Below are 8,728 nucleotides of genomic sequence, written 5' to 3'. Positions count from 1 at the left end.
GAAAAAGTGCACAGCCCAACCTGAGCTGCCTGTATCGAATGTTAAGCGGTTGTTTATTTGATTTCGTCATGTAAGAATGTGTCAGTGGCTATCGTCAGCTGTCATTGATCTCTCTTTGATCACCTTGCGTCTGTAATGCCGAGACAGATTTCCACAAAGGATGTTCTTCACCTCTACAGAGGCTTTGATCTGATCTTCCCCACCTTCTCTGGTGAATAACAGAATGAGATGGATCTGACTCCTAATAGGGCTGGAAATACAGATGATGTATGCTTATAGTTGCGGCCCGTGTGCGGAGAAGGACTTCCTGCTGATGCATTGAGCGCAGGGATGTCAGATGTAAGTTTCATAGTGATTTTTATGATCCAGCATTGAAAGTGTCAGAGTGGGTTCTCCATTGCGTGACCGCTCCTGTCTATATTTAATAGATTAAATATCTGCTCCTCTGAGAGTGCGCAGGAGAGAGAGAGAGAGAAACACTTTCTTTGATGAAGCGGGACATGTCTCATCATTAGTGGCGGTCCTGTGTGTGTAGCTATGTACCGCGGGGACGTGATTAAATCAGACCCTGTCAGACAGCTTTAAAAGGCACGAACAAGCATTTCCAACATAGCACACAGTTTTTATTACTTTATGCTGAATGTTTGTATTTTTTGATTTTAGATATACATTCAATTCATTCTTAGCATTTGCGTAGCACATTTCACATTTTTTCCCCTGGTTTTAAGTGGGGAGACATCTATTTGTTTCAAAAGCCAACAAGCAAACATTACTTGGACATTAACAACAACATGATCACAAAATTACTATGATCAAGCTAAACCTCATGTTGGAAAAAAACACTTTTCCAGGCATTCCATGGTGCTTTACAGAAAACAACACTGGCAACCAAAATTGGTATAAACAGAGCTAAATGTTTTGTACTGCTATATCAACCATTACAGAGAGTGAAGATCAACACAACTTGTGTGCAGTGAATGGTGCTCTCAGTGGAAATGCAGCAAACCATAATCCCTCATGTTGCCAAATGAAATAATGCAATAATTCTACACAATAAGCCCATACAACACTGCGCATTCATAAAACCATGAACTGAATGCCCAAAACAGAAACATTGAGAAAGCTTCTGGGCCTCTGAAGCAAGTATGTCCCTCATCAAAAAAGTTGAGTTGAGAAACCGGTTGGGCAATTTTTGGTGTTTAAACATGTGGATGAACAAATCACTTTCTGCAGATCTTTCTGGGTTGATCTCTTGGTGTCCTGATCCAGATTGGGGTAAAAAGAGAAGAATACTAAATTATGAGTTTCATTTCTGAGGCATCCCGGAAACGGCATTCAAACAAAGACGTCATGAAACAACCACAAAACCACTAAAAAATGGAAGCCAGATCTAGCAGTGAACTCTGGGGTTGGCATTCACTAGGGCTGTGACGGTTGTCATAAACAGCGCAAAACCGTGGTGGTGAAGTGCGAACCGCGTTGGTGTGCACATCACAAAACATGAAAATATAAATTACAATCTCGCACAGCAAAATGTGTTCAATTTGGTGTGAACACAAATGGCCAGCAAGCTCAGAGTTAGGGTACGATCTAAATCGCGGGCACGCGCGTCAAATTTCTGCGTCAAACTTCTGGGTTTCATCCGGCTTGTTACTTTTAGATGCGTGTCATGCAATATCCACTTCTCACCGCATGGTTGTAGCATAAAAACTACAATAAATACGTGAAGAAGAACCACCATAAGCATTTGATATTTTGAGCTTTCAGTCCTGAGGAGTTTTTATTTAACAGCAACTGTTTGAAAATTTGTGTCGCTTTAACCGGTCGGTGTGCTCATGCTAGACTCGGGGCACAACTGAAAAGAAGGGTTGACAAAATATATATATTTTATCTTGGTACTGATGAAATTTCATTGAAACCTAGAAAGGAGAAGGTATTTAAATAAATTGCAAAAATTTGGAAGTCACGTTTGTGGTGGTAGATTAGCAAACGTCCTGTCAAAACATCAGAACTGCAGGCATCGTTTTTGGGTCTGAGTCTGAACTAATTCCAACTAAATGGCCCATTCCAACTTAAACAGTAAATGTTCATGATTTCATTTGAAAGAACTAACAAAATTCTACCATCTGTTAAAATTTCATGCAAATATCTGATGAAATGAGAAAGTTACAAGCCAAAACATGTGAATAAGCAGCATTTTCAGGTCACACACCTTTCACTGACATCCATATATATCTTTTTCCTCTGATTTCTAATATTAAAAATATCATAACTTTCTCAATACTTAACGGATTTTTACAATCCAGGTATCTTTGGAAATGGAAATGTTTGCTCTTTCTAGTCATGTGATCTATTTTGATCAATTTTGAGCTTTGGGGTTTTTGACAATTTTGTCATCATACTATTTGCAAGCGGAGGCAACTGATTTCAGTGATGACCCGCTGCTTGGGGGCGGAACAATGAGGCAAGATATTTTCTCTTGGTCGCTTAAGGTTGCGAAAAAGTATCAATCTGCACTACCAATAGACCATCAGAATGTGTATTTAGTAGGGCTGTCACAACGATTAAATAATCGTCTCATCGCAATTGTTTGACCTCATCACAATAAAAAACACCTAAAGCTACAAAACTTTAATTTTTTTTGTAGCCACTAGAGACATGTGGTCCAGGATTAGCTACTATTTAAGGCCCGTTCTGGTATAATCAATTTATTTAGATTGCATTGTTATTTTTCAGACAATTTATTATGTTTATTTATTATAAAGAATTTTCAATTTTTGAAAGATAAATTCATCAAATATTTACTTTTAAATATGTGTTGTGTATTAATATTTACTGCCAATATTTAATTTAAATAATCACAACAATGTGTGAAAATTATTTAATGAACAAACTAAAAAAAATTTGAGAATTGAATGTCAAAGCAAAACTGTCAGTCAAATTTCATAATTGTTACAGCCCTAGTTTTTAGCGCCGCTGGAAACATAATAACCGCTGTTTTACGGTTTACAGTGCTACAGCACGCATATAAGTGCCAATCCCGTGGGTGCTCCAAGACTGGGCACCAGCACCCACCGAAATGGCCAGGCACATATGCTCATTTTCTTCACATTTCGCGTCTAAAACCACACAGAAAACGTGACCATGCCACTTTCCTCCTTTTCAAAACATGTGGGTGCTTCAGAACATCTGTCGTTGATAAGTAACCTAAGCGTTGCTTTTTTATTTCTTTGTTTATTTACCATGGACAATACACTAGGCATTGTTACACAGAGACAACGGATGTGTGTACATAGCCCTCGTCCCTAGTTAGGCTTTTACATAAAATCAGAACAACCAAATAAAAAACAAGCACAATCATCACAAGAAACAAAACAACTACAGAAAAACATACATATATACAGATAACTGTGTGTGTATATGTTGCATATTTTGTCATACCTAAGCCCATACCGTCACAGCCCTAGCATTCACCACTAAAAATAGAGGAGAAAAGGCACATACTGTAAGATCTTTAAAAGTCCTATTGTTTTTGAGGGTTTACAACCAAGTGGTTTGGGAGACTTGGCCACAATGCACAAAGACTTTGTGTAATGTAATTTAGCCCATATTCCTTGGGTTTGTTTTCTGTTGGCAGTCACAGTGAACTTGGATTGCACTGATGCATGAAAAACTATCACAGATGAATTGCCTAATCCTCAGTCTACCCCTCACATATGTTGCTAAATCATTGCGGACCAGTGTGTCAAGATAATGGAATGAAGAAAAACTCAAAAACGAGCAATAATTTATCTTTAAACATGTGCGCTATACCATAGGAAGGTTTTGAAATTGACAAAAAAACATTAAATGTACAAAAACACAACAGACATGTAAATCTAATATTAATGCAAGTGAAATGTGGGATTTGGGATGACATCAAACTGTGTGGATCAAAAAGCAATGTTTCATTTTTAACACACAATCACAATCAGTCCTACTGTATAGAAGTACGTGCCACATGCCTAAAACTTATTACGCTTGTCATGTATTGCAGGCTTTGTAAAAAAGTGTGAATTCATTAAATAAGCACAATTCTGTACTCCTACCACTTTGTGGTCACCAGCAATAAAAGCAGCACAAAAACCCAGACTAACCACAACATTTAATGCGAACCTTCAAAAGGTCCCCCATAACCCAAACACACTAAGATGACCTTAACTCGGAGTCCTGTCTGAACAGAAAAAAAAGTTCATGTTCATTTCCACAATCAATGACTGCTAAACTGCTGATTCTCTTCAATTGCAGGGAGGGGATGGAAGTGCATGCACACTTCATCAAAACATAATTTAGCATACTTTGTCATGGCTACGGCTGTAAGTGGCTTTCATTTATCAAAGACGCAAGCAAGTTCTCATGCAACTCTACTGCAGTTTGTGTTGGCGTCGCTTCAATACGGTTAACGTACGGACAAACCGGAGAACCGGCATTGGTGGAAAATCGTCTGCAGCTACTCTTAAGAGTTCTTTAGTTTGCCAACTTCTTTTTCGCCCTCCTTAAAAAGTCAAAGTCAAACCAGCTATTGAGAGATTTCTGACTGAAAGCGAAGGCTTTGAAGTGAAGTGAAAGCCTTGTCTTTTGATCTGTGTTGAAACGTTAAATACGTGTCAGTGTGGACATTTGTTCTAACACGCTGGAGATTCATACAGTGATGAAACGGTTGAAAGGGGACTTTAACCGATAAAAGACAATCCGTCGCATCTTTTTGCATGCACAGCCGCATACATCACTGAACTTGGTGAAAACGATACGTCAGGCATATGGCTAGCTTTTGTTTTAAAACATGTGTGACTTGAAACTACTGTCTCGGCAGTAATAATAAACAGTCATGATGCTCAAGATAGCAATAGACAACTACACAGAAAGTGAAAGAGGGAAATAGCTAGACAGACAGACAACCGACAGAGTCCGGCAAAAAATCAGGCGAGTGGAAAAGATACTCTTCATCCCACAGGATGAGAGAAAATGAGTTCCATTGTGGTTAGGTTGCCTAATTTCATAAACATGTTTAATTGATTAAAAGCTCCCGCAGCATCCAGACAACATTTCGTTATGGTCATGAGGACTTGTGCTGTAAAAGTTAAAGCAAACTGAATCGGCCAGCAGAGATAAGTCTCTTCCACTGTCATCTGTATTAATTTAGCTGTAAGACGCCCGACAGAAGCTAGAGTATGGAAAAGTAACAAGTGATGTAAATACAATCAATGAACCCAATGTAGCGCTGAAGGAAAATACAGGACTCTTTACTTCACATTCAACAACCATTTGCTATCTCAGACACATGAACAAAATAGATACCTACAAATAAACCCAAAATGTTTTATCTAAATCAAGAACGATGGGGATCTGAAAAACTATGCATTTCCTAAATTTACTAGCCCATGCCGTTCTGACTAGCTGACTTCACTAAACCAAAAATAAAGGTGCTACAAACCATGAACCTTGCAGCCAAAATGAATCTTCTATTATATCGTGTAAACCAGCACCTTTATTTTTAAGAGTTTAATAAGACCTGCGGAAGACATGCTATTAATCTCACTAACCAACTAGTCGGTTCCTCTATGGCTAGTTAAACATCACAACCCCTGATAAGAACAACAGGATTATAGTATACAGCATTATAGACAGTTTCAGCAGTAAGCCCATAAACAAACGACTTAAATAATAATCCATTAAAGAATCAATTAAAACAGAATCCTTTTAGAGTAGTTTATTAATGTTAACAAGCTAAATAAACAACAAGTAGATTACTTTGGTTTAAATCATAGCTAAGCTAACGTGTATCAAAAGCTACTCTGAGCTAAAGTTACTGTGTAAAATGTGTATTATATAATGTACTGCAATCTTAACTGCAGAATGGCTGCTAAGCCTCCCTTCACATAACGTTGATCCATGATCACCATCTCCCCTCTTCTTTAGGAAACCAAAACATTTGTTATTTTCGACGAGGTATTTGTTTCAGAGTTGAGTTTAGCCACTAGCCAGACCATTAAACAAACAGAGACCAGAAGTTAAGTTCCACCCAGACGCATAAACGTGACAACGTTATTTCAATAAACACACTTCTAAACTGTCAAATGTGTAACGAGTAATTTACGATGGGCCGTTGGATTATACGAATATAATGCACACCCAAGGTGATAATGCGGCACGACGCGAAGGGGAGTGTGCATTATTTTCAATTATACCACGGGGCGGTTGAATGCTTTATTCTGATTGGCTGAGAACTGTTCCATGAGTGTTGATTATTTTTCAATAACTGCACACCTAACTTTTAAAGTGTCTTAACTCTTTCACTGCCATTGACGAGATATCTCGTCAATTGAGAGAAAACGCTTCCCCGCCAATGACGAGATTTTCCGTCTTTCCGCAATACCGCTATTATCCACCAGGTGGCGCAACTTTTTAAACCCGGAAGTATTGCCCTATGGCAAGCGGCTGCATGTCCGTGTCTGTTTTAAAGATCGCTCTGAATGGGATCTCTATGAAAAGTCCGTCACAAAAATGGAATTATCTCTGCTTTTTGCTCAAAATGTGGTGTTTTTGCAGAAACCTACCCATATTCAAAAGCTGATTACAAAAGAACCACTGAAGGTAGGATGAAACGTTTTTTTTTTTTGAAAGAAGAGAGTCTTTTTTTTCATTTGGTATATTGTGTGTTTATATATTTAAAGAATAACATTTTCTGGAAGGCATTAAACTTTGGTGAAAATCATGAAAAACGCTGGCGCTGGCTAGCATTTTTTTTTAAACGCTGGCGGTGAAAGAGTTAAAAATAGGCACCAGAGCAATATTTTCGGTAACCGTGGTATAAGTGCAATAATCGATTCAAAAATAATGCACACCCACGATGTAACGGCACGTCACCTTTGGTGTGCATTATCTTCTTATAATTCAACGGCCCGTCGTCAATTATTCCTTACATAATTCAAAGGACCGGAGTCAATTATTCTGCTTATACCACGGTTACCACAAACATTGCTCTGGTGCCTAATTTTAAGACTTTTGACAGGTTAGGCATGCAGTTTACAGAAAAATAATCAACACCCATTCAACAGGCCCGTGGTATAACCTAAAATAACCATTAATAATTGACTCCTTTGAATTGGTCCTTTGAATTATTCAAAAATAAATAATGCACACCTGCGGTGTAAACTTACCACCATTATTTTCAAATAATTCATCGCCCTGTCCTCAATTATTCCTTACATATTTATTGTAAAGCCAATGGTACAATCAACGAAAATGACATTTTGACTGTGTAAATCAAATGCATTATGTGATTAAGCAAACTACATACTCCAAACGCTCATAATTTCAGCTGACGGGCCACACTCGAACCAGTTGTTTTCAAATAACACAAACCTGAAGTTATCCATTCCTCTATATAAACACAGCCAGCCTCTGTGAAGTATTTCTTGGAGTGAAACAAAGGGCTTTCTGTGCTAACTTATGTGCCAAAAGCAATATTTTCATGTGGAAGCCATACCTGTCCTCTGAGTTCCTGTCTTGTGTAAGATATCCTTATACACAAGATAAGACTGGTCCGTACAGTGCTGAAAAAAATTAAGAAAGAGTCAAAATGATGATTTACAGAAGTGACTGAAAAGCTCCATTAGAGGTGTTGAGAGCACTCCTAAAGATTGCCATACTGGACTTTGTGGCCAGTGTTGCCAGGTTCGCAGTTTTCCCGCACAATTGGGCTATTTTGAAAATACAGTTGTGGGAAAAAATTTGGAGCCACGGGTTGCGTTTTTTTTTATATATATAATGTGCCGTGGCCGCAAAAATGTTTATCTGTAGACTTATAAAATGAATGTTCTTTATTTTCCTAATGTGCATTAATCCCATAAGCAATACCTGTCAACCCAAGGTCCGCTGCAGCGTCAGGGAAGTGGAAGAGTGAGAAGAGGTGCGCGTTTTGCTCTTAAAATCATGTCAGAAACAAGAAATTACCTTACGTGAGGAGTTACGTCTATACTAAGAGTATATTTACAGACCATGTGAACCCATCTGTGTATGATCTTTTCAAGTTAAATAAAAAAAATTTAAATACAGAGATAGTATGTTAAAAGGGCAGAGTTTATATACTGTCTCAAAATGGCACGGTTAGGTACACTTAGATGTTCTTAAGATAATATATGTATATTTAGAATAGAATAGTGTGTGAAAATAGTGCACTTTAAGTGCATTAAGAACATTTTCATCTGGAAAGTACATTAAAAGCAATAGTAAGAGTTTATTTTACAGACGTTTGTTGTAATCCCGCAGTTTTCAACTCTGTGATTGCACAAATGTAAAAATTGGGCTAGTTTTCATTACTTTTGGGCTGGTTTTAAGTTGTCATTGGGCTGGAATTTTTTTTTGACCTGGCAACCCTGTTTGTGGCTTCTCACAATTACATGCACACACAGTACTGACCTATAAAGAATATGAACATACACATATAGTGATGCCTAGAAGAACCATTCATTTTTTATTAAGAATTATTTATTTCTTAACTTAGACTGAAAGTGTAAAGAATCTTTTGTGAAACAGAAGTTTCTTTGCATGTAACGTTTCTTTACAGAACTGTTCAGCCCAAAATGTTTTGTACTGTAGATAGCATTGTGTACCCTATTTTAGGAGTGTAAAGTACACAACGCTGGTGTACAAAAAACACACAAATTTATGTTGAACTTGAACAAAT

This window comes from Paramisgurnus dabryanus, chromosome 18 (genome assembly GCF_030506205.2).
Source record: "Paramisgurnus dabryanus chromosome 18, PD_genome_1.1, whole genome shotgun sequence".
In the NCBI taxonomy this organism is placed as follows: Eukaryota; Metazoa; Chordata; class Actinopteri; order Cypriniformes; family Cobitidae; genus Paramisgurnus; species Paramisgurnus dabryanus.
This window is presented reverse-complemented; position numbering follows the sequence as displayed.